This window comes from Aythya ferina (assembly GCF_964211825.1).
Source record: "Aythya ferina genome assembly, chromosome: 5".
Classification (NCBI taxonomy): Eukaryota; Metazoa; Chordata; class Aves; order Anseriformes; family Anatidae; genus Aythya; species Aythya ferina.
In genome coordinates, this window is record NC_140301.1 from 51240422 (window position 1) to 51259109 (window position 18688).

General features: G+C 37.6%; 1 long non-coding RNA gene across 3 annotated transcripts in view; it reads left to right on the plus strand.

Annotated features, from left to right (window-relative positions):
• LOC311438443 overlaps positions 1-18688 on the plus strand; it is a 130905-nt gene that overhangs the window by 110429 nt on the left and 1788 nt on the right. For all 3 annotated transcript variants that reach the window (XR_014694104.1, XR_014694105.1, XR_014694106.1), the window contains one exon: positions 7152-7289. This is a non-coding gene — a long non-coding RNA (uncharacterized lncRNA). The remainder of the gene's footprint in view (positions 1-7151; positions 7290-18688) is intronic.

The window sequence follows — 18688 nt, forward strand, 5'->3', positions numbered from 1 at the left end:
AGTCCTTTTCATCTCCACGTGGAAGTCAACCCTTTGGTCTTTCCCAGCCTCAGGTTATACTCATTTGCTTTAAGTGGTCAGCAAACTCATCGAAAATCTATGCTCAGCTGTTCCCTGCTGTTTAATGGGCTGATTCAACATCAGAGGGAGAGAGAGGTCTCCTGCATTTTCCTCAATTTTATCCTTCATGCTCCTGATTCACTCATTCAACTATGCCAGTGATAGGAACTGTGGGACTCCACATATATAGATGCAATCCCAGCAGACACTGATATTTGAAGCACTGTGTTCTATAGACCTGCTTTGAGCAAGGTTAGTCAACTCAGCGCTTAAAAAGCTGGCAGCCATCTGGAGCCCAGCCTACGCCAGAGTTCAAAATTGTTTCCTTCCCTGTTGGTAGCAACAACTGGGGGGCTGGAGAGGTTAAAACTTGCTTAGAAGCAGATTTGTAGAAGAGGAGAATTCACTGCAGGCTGAAGGCACAAGGTAACCCCAGATCCTAGAGGTTCATGGACGTTGTGCCCTGTAGAACAACCTCTGCTTAGAGGCATCATTAAACTCCTGATAATTAGCAAGTCATTAGGTTTCAACTACACTTAAAGGTTAAAAGGAGCATCTCTGGTGTTGGATATTTTGTAATTTTCTTTCTATTGTGTTCTTATGTATTCTCTTTGTGTGAAGCGGTTCTGGTGCTCACCTCTTACCCACAATCTGAAATCAGTGCATACTGAAACTCTTCTTTGAAAACAAAGCAAAAGTTATGTCAGCTTTTCTTAAATTTAGGCCACAGTAAAGAAAATGGTGGTCTAGGAAAGGTTTAACACTGGTGACTCTTTAGTTTTTGATCAGACCCTTGGGGATGAGTTTGACAGCAAGCGCAAGCTCAAGCTGTACAATAGCAGTGCAACACAGCACAGCAAAATGACAAGATGATTATCTATGCCTTGATGAAATAATGTTGGACATGTCATTTCCTGTGGTCAATATTTCCTGTAATGACTCCTTTGGTATGATCTTGCTTGATGAAGTGTTGTTTAACCACTTCTGTTATGTCTGTCTTTCAATCTACAGAATAATCAAAGCTGTCTTGTTGCATTTGGAACAAATCTTAATCTATTTCAGGCTCAAGAAGACAAAGTGTGTCATCCCTAGTATTCCCAAGGAATTGTGCTAATATTCCTGGTAAACTTTTCCTGACAGGTAAAGCACTGTACCAATATAAACCCCACAAATTGTTTGCAACAGTTGCAGATTAGTTTTCATGGCCATAGGTTTATTACAGGGTGATGCAAAATCTTTTGTCTCCTCCTGACTTTTGAAGTCAGTGAAATTAAGTAATGATACTCCTCTTTTCACTGTAATGGAATGAACTGAAACTAACTAACTAAATAAAACAAATAAATAATAATAATAAAACAAAAACAAAAAGAACATGCTACCATACAATATAATAGAGTGGAGTAGAGGAGTTTGAGAGCTGATCTGTATGATGGCTGTCTCTCTAGCCATGCTGTGTGAACAGAGGGCCAAAATCACAGCTTTTCTGTAACCCTTTTGCATTGTCTTTCCTGATAAAGTCTACAGTCTTCCTGAAAGTTTTGGCATTTGTGGAACAAGCTTGATGTCTCATTGATTCTGCAGTCTGTCACAGCTCAGGGGACATCTGAGGACTACTGAGAGGACACTCTTATGTCCCAGGAGTTCCTTGCTTCTGCAGTAGCTAGAAAGTGTCAGTCGCCCTGGATGGCTGTGTGAAAGCCTGACTGCCTCAGTTAGCAGCAGATGTTGGCAGCAAAACATGCTAAGAGTGGCGTGACTGCAGTTTGTCATATTAGATGGAAGAAAACATTCCTCTCAGCCCCCTGTGAGGGATCTGTACTTTCATTCATCTTGCCTAGACCTGTGGAATTCCATTTTATATGGAATTGTGTGAAGCTGCAATTAAAAAACAGAAGCTAAATGCTTGGCTTGCTTTTCACATTTTTACTCAGTAATAGAATATTTTACCTGCAGATAGCAGCAAACTCCTATGCATTGCAGAATGATATCTTAGCTTTGGGGAAGTACGTATTTATTTTCTTTTAATAAATGAAAAAAAAAAAGTAATATTTCTCTACCTAATTGATGAATCACAGCATATCTAATTTGTTAGCAGGGTTTGTTAGATCATGTGATATCCCACAACTTGACAGAGTGCCATGCAGTCACTTCAATAGCAGCTTCTACTATGTTACATACAGGTAAAAATGAGTAGGAGGAAAGGGCACAAGTATTTGTGACTTACACTTCACTCGTACCAAGTCTGAGATAAGAGAATAACCTACAAAAAATGTAGTTTCCCTTTTTTCAGGGAATATAAATTGGTATCTTAAATGACTACAGAAAAAACATATTTGAAATGGGGACCATCTGCAGGTTGAGTCCCTTAGGTACCAATAGAGAATAGTATCTAGAATCCAAGATGCTGTTGTAGCAAGGGGCTATAAAGAGGGCTGAGTCGGATAACAAAACCTCTTGTCTGTTATTATAACTTCCCCTCAAAGCCCAGACATCTTTTTCTTTGCTTGCTGCTTTGTTGCTTTTAATAACTATTTTTTTTTTTTTTTAATTTTTTTTTTTACATTTTAATTTCATTTTTCTGACAGGAATTACATTGTTAATATTATACAAAGTGAGCCCGTTCATGCATATTATGAATTTACTTTGATCTCACTCACTTGATACCGAAAGAGTTTTCTGCACCCTTGAAGAAATTGAATGGAAGATGAGGGTGAGGGAACTGAGCAAAGCTGTGTAGCCATGCAATGCTTCAGTCCATGAGGGCTGGGCTCTGAAATGTGGTATGTTTATGGTACAAATTTTTGCCTTTTAATTCTTGACATCCAGCTGCTTAATAACAACCATCTTGGGCAGTAGCTCATGGTAACTCGTGCTTTATGGCACAGTATAGTGTTCTCATTCTAATCGGATGCCAATATTTAGATTGCAGTCACTCTGGAAAATATGTAAGCAGGTGCCACACAATGGCATTCCTTCACCTCCTGACATGAGCTTGAATTAGAAGAGCTGGATGATCATAAAAACCCCTTTATCTTCTCTGGTGATTGTTCTTTTGAGCATCAGTGGCATAGAATAGAGTGGTACATTTTCAGAGGGCTGTTCAGAGGCAAACACTAGTTTGGGCATCTGATTTTGACTTTAATGTAGAGACAAGGGAATTTTCAGAGCTAAAGTTGGGCAAGGCTCTGACTCTAAAGTTGTGCTGTAAGTCTGGAATGCTTAAAGGCTTGGGCAGACAGTGAGTTGATGAAAGCTTCACTGTGACTGTGCCCTTGGATGAGGTTTGTTTTCTGTAAGTATTCTGCTCCCCAATTTATATTATAGATGCACTTTACACTTGTCAGAAACAAAAGTTCAGTCTGAAGCAGAACTTTGCAAGTTTATACATTTCTACTCTTCCTGCTATTTGAATTACTGTGTATTATTAGAAAATCCTCTACGTGAGAAAAGTGACCAAATGAAAGGTCTTTCATGTTTGCAATTCCTGATGTCCTGTTTTATTTATTTATTTATTTTTAATTTTTATTTTTATAAATGTAAGAGCTCGCCACTGCATTAACAAATTATCTGGGGGCACAGATCTTCCGTTGCTAAATTGTCATAGCTCCAGTGAAGTCAGTAGGGCTGAGGACCTGCCTGACTTTGCAATCAAGCAATCAAGTAAGCATTTCCTGTTGTGGATAAACTGCTCAGTAAATATGGAGGGTCTCACCTTACCAGAAATAGTTTCATCCTTTCGCTTTGAATTTTTGTACTTAATACTATATGGCTAATCAATAAACTGCTTGATCAGCTGCCTACCCACACAGACATGTCCTTAATGCTTTCTATAAGTTTCTAACAACCCTTTGGCACCAGATGTGGAAGTTCTGGGAACCATCTTAGCTGAAAAGTCTGAAAATGCTGTCCTAATGATAAATACACTGCTTCTAAGTGAAATGAACTTGGACCAGTGCATGTTGTCAGATCACGCTTTAAAATCTAGCTTCGGCAAAGGTGCCTCTTTAGCAAATTTTCTATTTTCATCAATTGTAATGATTTTGACGTCTTTTTTTTTTTTTCCAGAGCTGCTGATATGTCAAATGATGTTGATATCTAGGAATCCTTTTTAAAGTACATTAAAAAAAAAAAAAAAAAAAAAAAAAAAAAAAAAGAGAGAGAGAGAAAAGAGTAGATTCCTACATCTGTTCCTGGTCATCAAACACTTTGAACTTGTGGTCAGAGCATGGCTAGAATGGATGCTCTCAAGCTACATTACTTTGCCATGTTGAAAGATTGTGTCCCATGATAGAATCATTCTTGCCTTTTATGTCTACTTTCTTTATTTTTTACCTCAAATACCTTCTTACATATCTTTTGTTAACATTATGTTCTGTATCTAAAAATGAGAAGAAGCTTAATGTAAGCCTCTCTTATACTTCCCACCAGTCTTTGCAGGTTTTTGGTATTCTTTCTGTCCTTCAGCTGTCATTTCCCAAAGACCAGACTCTACTGTGAGAAGCTGTTGCTCTCATTTATTCATTCATGAAAAACCCCAGGCTTCCCACAAAAAAAAAAAAAAAAAACACAACAAGAAAAACAGAACAAACAAACAAAAACAACCAACACATAAACAACAACAAAAAAAATTGGAGTAGGTAATATCACAGGAGACTTCTACAAATGAATATAGTTATATTTTGAAATATTTTTCAGAATGCATTTTTTTGTCTTTCTGCATGTGTGGGAAATAAATTCCCTGGCTTATTTATGCTGCTTCATTTGTGCTTTTGTGAGCTATTTGAGCCTGGATTCTTCATCCATTTCTTCTTTCATTTTCAAGGCCCTGCACAGCTTCTTCCAATCCATACCTACCCCTTTCCCTGTTTGTTACAGCCCCGCTAAGCTGTCCTGGTAGTCACTCGCACTATGAGCAAGCAAATAGTTGACACAATGTCTCCTCTTGCTGTGAGAGTCCAACAACTTCATTGTTGGATCAAGCTTATTGTCTGGTCCACCACTGAGTCTGAACTGTAAACAGCTGTGGATCTTTGTAGTCATTAACAGACTCCTCTTGAGTGGTGCATAAGCCTGAATCCACCGGGGAAATAGAACTGGCAAAGTGCCTAATGGTGATTCTTGCAAGTTTTAGAATGGGGGATCTGAAAAGGGGCCAGCAACCCTGTTAAGCTTAATTTCATTATTTATTTTCCTCTTAATGCTGTGTATTTCCTGGTTCAGTGACTACTGCTGGAAAACCAAAGAATTCTAGGTTGTGCCCATCAAAAGTTAAAATCCACGGTGAGACTGCGTGAGTGCTGCCAGCCCTACCTGAGCTGGGTTTTCTGCCTGTTTCCTCCTTGCAGGCTGTGGGATTCAAATGCCTGTAGGGTGCAGAGAGGTGAATCCATTTGTCCAGTGATTCTTCTGTAGCCAGGATTGAACTAATGAATGGCAAATGGTTTGATTTTACACTGTTAGCTGAGATAAGGTGGAAATGGCTTCACTGGAGACACTGTGCTCTCAGTAGCATGAGCTCAGGACCACTCAGAATTTTCACAGGAAAGAGGTGTAGGATGAACAGAGAGGCAGGGGAGTAAGAATGGAGTGACTCAATAATCTGGAATTACCAATGTGGCCTCTTCGAGAGTTTTGCATAGACACAGACATGGATTCCTTTTGTTCACAGGACATCCTGACTACTGACCTACTTGTTAGTCTACATGTTCTTGCTCTCTTTTATACATGAAACACCATCCCTGAGCAGAGGAGGATTCCCACAAAACATGCCAGGTTGATGAGCGAACACTTTTTTTCAACCAAAATTTTTCATCAGAAAATTCCCACTAAACGTGAGACTCAGTGGGTATGAATCTGACCCTGGATTCCTTAAAGGGCATACCTGGGATTTAATTTTCTGGAATTAGAGAGGGAATTTATCTATAAGATGACTCAATCCATAACCTTACACTGCAGGATTAATAGTCAATGGATTTTTTTTTTTTTTTTTTTGTCTGCCTCTATTTTAAATACACTGCTTGCAGGGATTAATAAGTATGCCTGCTTTCACTGCTGAACATGGGCTGTCTTATCAGAAAGAAATTTACGTTATAGCCTATAATACATAATAGGCAATGTAATGTAGTTATTTAAAAACAGACAAACAAACAAAAACCACCATTAACACAAACTCTGGTCTCTGTTTTCTTCCCTTGTTTTACATTTCTCCTGCTTCTAACCTTTGTTATTCAATAAAAACAAACAATAACAAAAACAAAACAAAAACAAAGACCAACACATGAAAATATTATCAATACAGTATATTAAAAAAATTCTGGAGCTATCTATAAACACCCTTTCATGAGGTCAAGTTACCAAAACCCAAGAGATAATCATATGGTAGCTGCAACATGGCTTAATAACATGTTGGCTGATGTTATAGGGTAGCTGTTTTCTCCATTAATATATTACTGTCTTCTCCTGAACTGTCTGCATGTTGAATTCCAACACTCCTTGCATCTGTCTTAAATGATCATGTTTAAAGGGCTAAAAAGTATTCCAGAAAGATGCACTGAAACTGCAGGACCTGCCCTAAAGCTCTTATCGGTGTGGTGCAATGCAATGCTGATATACATTTTAGGTAATATCATCATTCTTCTGAATTTTTATTCTTTTAAAGAATGTTGACAATTCAGTCAGGCTTTGTGCATTGTGTTTGTACAAGGACTATCAAATAATCAAGGACAGTGAAAAGTACATCCATTATTTGCATGCTTTTCTGTTCTTAGAGCTGCTCCAAGCAGATTTGCATTAAATATTTTATTGTATTGTATTGTATTGTATTTGGAAGTGAGGTGATCTTCAAGGATGTTACTTATCAGGTGAAGAAGGGTTAGAGGCAGCTTTGGATGATGCATTTCGGATTTGATTGAGGCTCAGCTATATAGTCTAAGGAACATAAGATTTTTTTCCCCAGGTCTCTGATTTGTTAAAATTGACTATTTGCTTTCTAGGGTCAAGAGGATCTGCTCTGAGTCATCCTTTCCCAAGGAAAGCATCTAACTTTGCCTGCTCTTCCCTTCTGTTCTTTACAAAAGTCCTTCATTTTTCAGGCTTTTGAAACCTCAGTCTCCCACAGCAAGAAGTCTCAGAGGCCTTTGCTGGTGTGTTTCCAAAGCAGATGCCTGTTGAACAAGGAATTGCAGCAGAGAATGCCTGTTTGCTTCTCTCAGCTACTGAGGAAGAAAGAGGTGAGGGTCCTTGAGAGTAGTTTTCATTCTGAGTGCTGGGCGATGAGCCATCCTGCAGGGTGTGGTGCACGGACATAATGCATGGGAGGAGATTGTGGAAAATGTTAGCAAACCAATAGACCTTTTCTTCACCAAACTGGGCAACTGCAGTTTGATTTGTTCCAGCTGTGGCAAAGGCACCCACTGGTTTCGATAGTGGGGCCATCAACCCTTTGAGATGGTTATTTCAAATGCAATGTTTGTGACATTGTATTAGTATTTTTTTTTTCCTTGTGGTAATATCTGAAGGTCTGTGTAAAGAACACAGAGGCGTTGTTTGAACTTCAGCAATCCGAGACACTGGCCTTTACTTTTCCTGCTCAGGAAAACTTCTTTTGAGGGTGAATTTCTGGTGTGCTCTTTCTTCGGCATAAAGCACCTCTGTATTTCTCCAAAGTAAAATGGAGACAGAGCTGCTTGCACAGGGAAATAAAATAGTTTTCTCTGCACTTTTTTCTTGGGAGTATGCAAAAATCCCATGTGCATTTTTTTTTATGAATTGGACCCTTCTGTTTTATAGCTGGTAGTATTCATGCTTATTACAATGCCATATTATGGCCTTAGACACTTTTTATGTCCCTATAACATAGCACCCTAGAGAAAGATGCTTCACTAAGCAAGAACCAGTAAACTTGCTACAGAATCAGCGGAATACTTTTCGCAAAAGTGCATAAACTCCTGTTCTTAAACATTGTCATCCTTCACCTTAACAAGCACAGAGAAAGGTTCCACTGGTTTCTATGCCTTGTTAGGTCTATCATCTTTTTAATTAATAGTGTTTTTACGAAGCCGTCTGAACTGTGTCATTTCCATTATCAGAAAACCATTGCCATTAATGAATAATTTTCATTTCTGATCCTTGATATCATGCTAGTTGATCTCCTGTTTCCATGCCGCCGAATGATAGCATCGTTTTCTGCCCACGATCAAATTTAATTTGGACTCTGATTATATTATGCTGTTGCGACTGAAGTGTCAATTTTTGTCAGGCAATTAGGAGCTATAACCTGTGAAGTTAAGTTTGATAGGCATTGTAATTGGATTGTTACAGTAATAGCTTGGAACATTCCCTTTTTTTCTTGCTTCTTTGATTCTTGATGCATACTCTAGTTGTGAGAACAAAGGCATTTTGTTATTATGCAACCATAGGATGTTCCAGACAACAAGATGGAGTTCAGGTTTTTCCACTTTCCCCAGATGGACCTAATTGGGGTTTAGTTTTGACCACAAATTATGCCAGGATTTTAAAAGAATTCTGGTGGAGGTGGGGTGGGGGGTCAAGCAAACCTTGAAAAGGAGAGCTATGGAGTCAGAGATGCTAGGATTATAATACGGAGGTATACTTTAAATTAGAAGGTTAAAAGGAAAATAAAAATCAGACTGGAAGTGTGCCAGATTATCTTGGCTACTCTCATTCCTTTTACTGGCCTTTGTGGTTTATGTTCTTTGCAAGTATGGAGGACTATAACTTCAGGTCATGCTATGGCCCAAATTTTCTGTTAGTGTAGATCTGTGCAGTGTATTCACATGAATCAGCAAAGAAGTTGGCCCCATAGAAGATAATCACAACACAAGAGCTAATGTATAACGGAGAACACTTTTATTCTTATTGGATCTTTTCTGACAGACTGAAAGTTTTTTTTTTTTTTTTTTTTTTTTTTAATTATTATTAATATTTTTCCTCTGCAGACACAGTAGTTCATAGCCTGGCTGTTTGTCAGGAGTTTTGTTCTGAGTGTCTTCAGGGTGTGCTCAGACCCTCTCCTAGCTTTGTCTCCTGATTCTTTCTAAGCAAATGTGTAATGAAGATAATTTTTAAAAAAGGACAATGGAGAGAGGATAGTTTTTCCAGTGCTCATTTACTTGGACACTTTTCATAAGTGCTGCTATATGACAAGCAAAAGGTGGAGGAAAATAAAGAAATTCCTGCTGCTATGGAAGGCAAGGAAAAAAACTCACCTGCAACATGTTTTATTTATTTATTTATTTATTTATTTATTTTCTGGAGAAAATTGCAAATCAGTACTGTTGCTGTTAGGGAAATTCTAAAAATAAATTAAGCCTTTAAAAACAATTATAGGGGGATTTCAAAAGGTTTATATATTGGACATAGGGTAATTGTGTCCTCAGAGTTAGCAAATATTGACCAGGGTTGCACACCTCATCCAGTAGGCATGAAACCCAGCCAAGTCATACCACCCTCCCTCTAATAAATTCATGATACCCAGTCATTTCACGGTGTGGCTGACTAGGTCTGCTGCTTCCCACTTCAGGCATGTGTTTATGTTTCTATTTTGATATCCTCAGCTTGTGGTCAGTACTTCACCAAGGAGTAATCTGGTGAGTTTGCAGCTTTGTTTGTTATTTGCACCTACTGGACCTGTGCCTCACCCACCTCCAAAAAATGTTCCTCCTCTTTCTTTCCTCTTCCCAAAACTGTTCCAGAGATTTTTTGTCAAGGGATATGGGTTGAATTGTCACATCCCCTTATTTTAGTAATGTGCTCCCTCAGCAGCTGTTCTGCTTTATAATCCCACCTTCCTGAGGTGCAAACTTCCTAAATTCATTTAATACTTATATTGCTATAATGCTCTGCAAAATTTCACAATGTCCAGTTCAGCCTTCTCAGTTTCTGCAGGTCTCAGGCAGACCATATGTTCTTGAGGCTGTCCTCGCCTCTGGAGACAGCAGGAAACTGCAAAGCAGCAGTTACCAGACTCTGTATCATCCAGTGGGGCTCTCCTAGAGGGACCATTTCATTTTGTTGGTATTTTGCACTGCAGCTTAGATGCTAAAATCCAGACTTCCTTTTTTTTTTTTTTTTTTTTTTTTTTTCTTTTTTTTTTTTTCCCCAGCATAACTTTTTCCATTTTCTTTCTTTTTGTCTTGTTTCCACTTACACCGTATTTTCTTGCCAGTCCTATCTATTTGAATGTACAGAGCCTAAATATGGGGACTAAGCCTCATGACGTTGACCCCTTTAGTTCACAGTGTTGAAAACTAATACCAAGAACCTGAGAGATGCACCAGGACTGTTATGAGGTAGTGGATTGCTGATGTGACAGAAACAGCTGCATATGAAGAGGTGATATATGGAATAGAAAGTAAGTTAGATGAATTTGAAGGTATTTGTAATCTATTCTTCTGCTGCATCAGAAAAGATGTTCTGAAATATGATAGAAGATAGTGGCAAGAGGTTGAAGGGTGAATGAAAGCTTTTGTTTCAAAAGGTAATAATAATAACTTATCTCCCTGCTTTGCTATTGCCTTACTTTTCTTTTTCCTTTGTTTTTCTTCCTCCCTGGGAGATAAGGATGGGCTGCAATTATACCTGAAAAAGGAGTGAAAGTCATATAAATTTTTCTGTACATACGTTCTGTTCACAAAAAGACAGACTTAGAACCTGATGAAAAAGCAATAGGAAGACAAATAGGCATGTGAAAATCCATCCCAGACAGTAGATGTATGCAACTTTCTAAAATGTAATGGTGATGGGAGTGTGTATTAAATTTCTTCTTTTCAGTTGATCTGATACAGGTTTAGCAATTACCACAGACCCATGTCATTAATTGTAATGTTCTGTAGGAGTAATCAATGAACTCTGTTTCCTGAAAACAGTTTCACCTTTCTGCTATTAGTGCTGTAATGAAGAGGGTGCAGTATATACTTACATAAAGAACTTAGAATCTATTAGCACCTGTGCTGAACAGTAAAGCTGCTGATACTTTGCATGCAAATTGTAGTCATCATCTGAGAAGAAGCAGAGTTCATAGGTTCAATATTCTCTCCCTTTCAGTCTCCTATGTCAGCTATGTCTTAACCAGCTGGGGGCAGAATTACATTCTGGAAATTAGGGAGAAAAAAGGTTAAAATTGAAAATCTACTATTTCTGCATCTAGCTTCACCATTTGTATAAGACAACATGAAAAATCCTAGCAAATATAAATGATGTCTGATTTCACATTATATTTTTAAAGTGTCAGTGCTCGAGTAGGCTTACATTTGACAGGTGATTTAAATACTTCAATACATTTCTATAGCCATAAGAAAAAGTCTTTATCAGGATAAAAACTTGACAAAACTATTCATTTTTGTACTAATGCAAGAAATATTACTACTCTTTTTGACACACAGATATATGAGGCACTATATTCATCTTCATAATTTATCTAAATGTTTCATTATTTGAGACTATTTCAGTGACTGTTCATTTATGTTGTTTTTACTATATTTATCTTTTATACTGATTCTTGAACATTATGCTCTGAGTTCATACCTGATTATTACTGGTACAGTCTTACCATTATGCTAAGATAAATGTATCTTTATTTCTCTTCTAATGAAATTACATTTGGCAAAACGTGTGGTGTGTTTTTTGTTTTCCCATATCAAGATAATTTTAGTGCCTTCTATTTGTAAAATAAATATGTCTTAAGCCATCTCCCAAGCTTCACCATCTTTCCCCTCACATCTGTCTCAAAGGAAGTAGTAGTAGGAGGTCTCTTGGTTTAGTTTTTGAGCACCATGAAATGTTCACAAACTCTCTGTGGAGTCCTGTGTGAAATAATATTAAGATAGGCCTGTTGTGAACATTGTGACACAGAAAGGAGGCATAGAAAAATTACAATTGTAGACCAGTATAGTATAACAATGTACTGAATTAATGAACCAGAACTGAGAAAAGCACACAGAGGAAAAAATAATATTATAGCACTCCTATGGACAACAAATGTTTTGCTTCCCTGGCTCACTTTGGCAGCATGTCCATGATGGTTTAGGAATGAGTCCAGGAGTATTTCACACATTAGATCAGTTTCATCCCTGGCTGTGCAGACCAACCAGGTGAAAAATATGGGAGAAAATTCACCCTCAAGTACAGTGAGATAGAACGATACTGAAATGAGACATTCCACAGAGTACTGAAACTATAGTAAAGTGCTGTCTAGATTTTTCTTGATACTTTGTGTATGAGCATGGACTACCATATTAAAATCTTCATGTGGGTTTTTCCAAAATATGAGAATTTGGGCTTTTACTTTAGATCTGTGAAGATAAGAGCAATTTGGGTTGTGTTCAGGCTTTCTCAAAATCCAGCAATTTTCAAATATTTATGCAAATTTAGGAATTCTGGTCTGAGCTTATATTTAAAGTATATCTCAAACAGATGCAATAAACATAAAATAGAGAAGAATTCATCATAAATAACTATGATTTGTTGTCTCGAGCAATTTTCTCTCATTGAAATTTCCAAATCAAAGGTAGACAATGGCACTATGACTGAACCACAGAATTTCTTAGCATCAGAGTAAATTGGCTTTACAGCATGAGGAAGGTTTTCCTGTAATGACATTAGTCTAGGGAATAAACAAAGGATTAATATTCCGGGCTCTGATTTTCAAAATTGCTCTCAACATTGACCTGTTTCTGCCTCAGCCTATGCTGAAGTAGATGATCATGAGCACTTCTGGATAGTTCATTTTCCACCAGCTATTATCACTGCATTCAGCCAAAAGAAAAGTCAAAACAGTGTTGACTGTATTAGTAATCAGATAAACAGAAAACCACAGAAATCATTCATCTTCAATGTAGTTGTGGCCATGTGTTTCCTAAAGGCCGTTGTTTTGAGCCTGTAGCATGGGCAGGGTATATCTGGACTGACCCAGGAGGTGGTGACGAACTGATGCTGGCCTCAGGCTGGCAAATTGTCTGTTGATTTGACCATGAAAGGAAATAGGGTTCATGAAATCTGAAGGAGTCAATCTGTTCTGCAGCTCAGGCTTTACAAGTAGTATAATCTCACACCAAGTTTTCACTTCTGTTAACTTTCTCTGTTTTCCTTTAGAGGAAACTAGGGCACTGATTTAGGTCTTTCTCTCTTATCTCATCAGCTGTCTTCGTGAAACCAGTAGGAATATTATTTCTGAGATTTTTAGCCCTCAAGTTCAAATTGGCTAATAGTTCAGTCTTTTGTTGGAGTGAAAGGAAAGGGGAGAGGAGAAAAAAAAAAAAAAGATGGAGAGACAGACAAAACAGTTACATAAAGCTTATTTCCATAGAAAACCAAGTTAAACTGTCTTTATCTGTAGGAATTGCAAGGCCTGGTTATGTAACTCTTCAGCTTATTTGAAGAGGTGATAAACTGTTCCTAATTAAGCATTCAGCTACAGTCCCATTATAAGACTTTTCTTTCCCTCCAGCAGCTCAATAATAAATAAAAATTAAAATGTTAAAACCAAAAAAAAAACACTGACAAACCCATAAAAATCCCTGTGCATTCATGTTGCTAGGGTTAAGACTTACTGACAACTAGAGTATTTTGTGAAAATTGTGATTAAATTGAGTAAGTGCTTTTTAAGATTAGAAGACTTAAAATAGCTTAATTTAGAAAAAAAAATAAAAAAATGCGAAGTCTATTGTTCCTTTTTATCTATCTCTCTGTCCAACAAAATCATATAATACTTATGTCTGAAACATAAGTAGATTTCAATATTATCTGTGCAAGAGTCACTTTTAGGGAGAAGGAGTAGTGGAATGTTTAAGAAATATCTCTATTTGAAAAAAAAAAAAAAAAAGACTGATTTTTCTACCTGTGAACATGCCCCAGAAAAAACAAACAAACAAACAAACAAACAAAAACAAAAACAAAAACAAAACCTTCCATCACCAAGCATCATCAAGCTCTGAACTGCACTAGGGTGATTCTGAAACCTTTTTCTAAAGCACTTGACTGTCATCAATCCTTCCTTCCCTCAGAAAAAAAAAAAAAAAAAAAAAAAAGACATTTCTAGGCAGAATCTAGAGGAATTAGAGGGTAGTTATTTCCTGACAAGGTGGCAGAGCAGGGTAGGGAACCCAGATCTCTGAGTCCTTCTCAGTTGGCTGCTTCTGTTGGCACCAGCTAAGGAAGCTGAGTTGCCTGTATGATTTTCTGCAGATTGTGTGCACTGTAATAGCCAAAACTTATGAATGTTCTTACTTTACAGTGTCTTACTATGCTTTGTGAAAGACGTGGTAAGTGGGTACTCATTAGTAATAGGGGTACCTGGGTTTCATTTTGCAGCAGTCATCAGCTGTGACTTCCACCTAGGTGAGATGCTGATTTCCATGTGGTACTGTGCTGCTGTGATTTATTAGCTTTCACCTAGTCTTGCCTTAGTAATGGGAAAATTAAGCCCTTATGTGTTCTCACATGATATTTTCTTCTGTTCACATTATGCCTTTTCCAGTATCTCAATTTAATTTGCCTTGACTTATATTAAGGTTTTCTTCCAAAAGCCCTTTCCTATAGACCACAGCAACGAATTCAGTGTGAGAAAGGCTAGACATCATCTTTTCACTCAGAGAAATAGATCACAGAAAAGGAAGCCTTTAAAATGCTACTATCCATCTCTTTACCTGATTAGTATATAAAGAACATAGTACAAGAGTAAGGGCTGAAGAGTTAATCTTTTACATTAATCTCCCCCATTACATTATATTAAGTAATCTCTTCCTCAAATGATTATACAATGCAGCACTACTAGTAAAATTAAATTTCACATTGGGATTTTTTAAGTATTGTAACCCTTAAATAATTTTCTTCATTTAACTCCATCACAAAATTGCATCCCAAACACTATACAGACATCTGCTCTGAAACTTCCTCAAACTGGTGGGGTTGGCGGCTCTTGTTACAGCCAAAACATTCAACAAAAAATTCCTCAGTTTTCTCTCATCACACACAATTATGAGTTTTGACTTCAAATACTTATACTCACATAATTACAGTATTCTGAAAAGATGTCCTAAATATATATGATTCCCAGCTTGACTGAGACTTCAAGCAAATTCTCTTGTCTGGGGTGCTTGGTAAAGGAAAACTAAATTAGTGAGAGTACAATACAGCAAGTTACAGTGTTTAGATACAATAACCAAAAATAAAGTCAATTTAATCTTCTAAAGTAGGACAGCTTTTCAGTGTATTTGTCACTATGGAGATTTAACAGTTGATTCCAACTTGCATTTTAATAGCAGACTTACATAATTGTGAGTCCTGGTGTGGTACTGCTGAGTGCATTCAGGCTGGAATTACTAGTTAGACAGATCCTGCTTAGCCTTCTAGTTAAAGCATGCTAGTAGTTTACATGTGTGCATGACAGTTGTTAATAACTGTCTTTATAATCACCTTTGGATTTCTCTTTTCTTTCTCGCTCAACACTATCTAAAACAGAAAAATGATGTTAGTGGTCAAAGCTGGGGATTAAAAATCAAACTTCCTGACTTTTATTTTTATCTCTAGCTAGTTTTGCCAATGAGGATGCACAGATATTTCTGCACCATATTCAAAAATTGCTTAAATAAATACTCTGTTCATTTATTTGTTTGTCTATTTATTTATTGGTAGAAAGTGTATTTTGCTTGATGTCTCTAGAAATATTTGTGAAGGCAAAGATTCTTAGAAGTCTGTAAGAGATTGCTAAGTGCTTGAAACTGGAAAAGTATGGCAGACGTCTTTTGTTTGAAAAAAAATTTAGTTTTGGTAGCATTTTTTGCACATGCCCTCTTCATTCCTAGATGCTTGCTTTGTTACTGGTTTTCGTTGTTGTATAACCTGAGGCAAATTGTTTGCTTTAAATTGCCTGTGCCTTAGTTTCCCCAGTTGGTGAGTGATTCAGAAAAATCAGCTATTCCCCGGGTGTTTGGAGGCTTAATTAAGTGTTTATAAAGTACTTTATGACTTTTGCATGAAAAGCATTATGGATGTGTAATATGGCATTATTATTACTGTATATTGCAGATTATTTTTATCTCTGGCAATTTTCCATTACTTTAGAAAATTAGTCTAATCTAAAATATTGGCCAAATAGACAGAATTACTGCAATTCCTTTAGTAAAAGTTCAGTGATGGAGTCATGTTGACTTTTATCTTCAACAATCTTCCCTTAGAGTCTCCCAGAGACACAGAACTTGAGCTGTGCTTCTAATTGTTGGCTTCAGGCTAAAACTTTTGATCACTTTATTTCTGCTACTTTCTGTTAAACTCACTGAATGAAAAGGCTTGATAACATTTTATAATGTCTAGTTCTTTATTTTGGGGAATACGAAAGATGAATTTGACCTTCTGTATTTTTAGTCTAAACTTTGGTAACAGGGAGCATCCTCATTCTTGTTTTCATTCATATTAATACTGCATCTATCTCTTTTGCCCTGTAAAAAGCTATTAATATTGTTCTATTAACCTCCTTCTAAGTAATAATGACCTTTCCCCTGAAAATGCAATTATTGGACTTTTTTCCCATAATAAATCTCATTTATTAGAAAGCTTGGCCTTGTGCACTTTGTTCTCTGCCATTTCCTTAAAAAAAATATTCATGCTTTATTTTCAAATAAGTACATTATTTTTATTCAGAAAAATATTCTATAATGCATTCATTTGGTCATAATTCGAGAGGAGGTGATGGCTTCTTGGTTCAGCTGTGTCTCTGCCTTTAAAAAGAAAAAGGCTGAAATGACAGTGCTCTGTATTTCTCCATTGCTTGACTGTGGTCTGGCTGTTTCCAACTGTGGCATCCTGTAGTCTGGAAAGAATTGCCAACCAAGTCAGCTTTCCTATTGCCGAGGTCCAGTCCAAATGTTCTCTGCTTGGCTACACAGAGCTTCTATTCCCCTTCTGCAGAGAGTGGTGAGGGGCTCCCTGACCAGTGTTCTCTACTTTGCCATTAGCTCCTGCAAGGAGGAAGGAGGAGAAATCATAGAACTATTAATGCTAGGTATCTCCTGTGATGTGTGGTGATGGAAACAGCAAACTTCTGGGGAGACAAAAGGGGAGGTGAGAAAAAAGCTCAGCTTTCATTCCTGCTCTTCAAGCTGGTGGCTCTGTCAAGGGAGATGACAAAGAAACTTTCCTGTATTCTAAAGGTAAAGACAGCATCTCTCCACATCCTCAGTGAAGCAATAGCTGTAGCAGAGGGGTGTTTCTTTACTCTTGTAAAACAATACAAAACTGTGTATAAGAGCAACATTATCATTCTGGTTCTCCTCATCTCCCCTCCCTTTCCTTCTCGGAGGAGTTTCCTGTAGCTTGAGGTCAGAGAGAGAAGGAAGGTTGTGGCAATCTGCTTTTCTTGGCCATCTTCTTTCTCAATTATAAAGAATCCTTAAAGAAAAAATGTGAAAACCCATACTGGTTTTCTTTCTTATGTAGGTAGGCAAAACATTTATAACTACTTGTAGGGAAGGATAGTTTTGTAGTTATAGACTATAGTCTAGACTGCAAATGGGAAGAACTGGCTTCAGAGACAGTGTCTCTCTCTGTTTTACTTTCTTTTTCTTTCACTGGACTCATCAAATTAGCAAATTGGTTTCTTAAACTGTGGACTGAAATAGAGGCAGCAGTTACAGACTGTACATTAGAAATTAGAAAACAAGGCTCAATTTTTCGAGGATTCCTTAAGAATGATGGAAACTGTGTGTCAAATTTGTAACATGGACAAATACAATGTCCCTTCATGTATTCTCTCCACCCATCTCCTAGATTAACCAGACATGCTACCAGGAATGTTAACATTGATAACTTCAAGCAATAGAAATGGGACTTTGTACCATGTAGGTAGGAAGATAGGAGCTATCTCATATGCACAATTTTAAGGTGAAGAATTATTTTTTAAACTTTGTTTTTCTAACATTTGCTTGAACTGCACACTTCAGAAAACCACATCTTCTTTACATTTCCTGGCTCTGTGACTCATCAAAATGAGTTGTGTTAGTCACATCAAATGATGTGTTTCATAGAATAAGACAGGAAAAGCAGCACATTGAGTCATTGTCATAGGGAGAGTGGCTGCCAAGCCACTATCAGACAACATAGGGAAAAGCAAGCATATTAAATGACCAGGGTCACAGAAACACAGCCCAGTGACAGGAAATCATTTACAATCAGGTGAATGTGAGCCTTCTCATCTTTTCAGCCTGTTTTTCAAGGAAGTGAGACATGTGCTATCATGATGTTTACCTGTCAGCTTCTGTTCCCCACTAACTTTGTAAGCCACTGGCCACTCAATCAAATTTGTCGGAGTGCTAGGGGGTCTTAAAAATATGAAGTTCTTATGCATTTTGTAGGAGTTGTTTCTTTTATCTTGCAGGGCTTTGTCTTTTACTCCCTCAACAGCTGCCCCAGCAGTGGCTGTGTGGGTCAGCCCAGCACAGGACACCCTGCTTGCTCTCCCATCCCAGACGGAGCTGGGGCTGCCACAAGGCTGGGTGATCCTTAAGGATGTGGGAGAGGTTGTGGAAGAATGAGGTGGCAATAGAGACTTTATGCAGTGTGACACAGAAGACCTGGTGATGATGCATGCTGGCAGAAAGGGTTGTGGATATAGAGG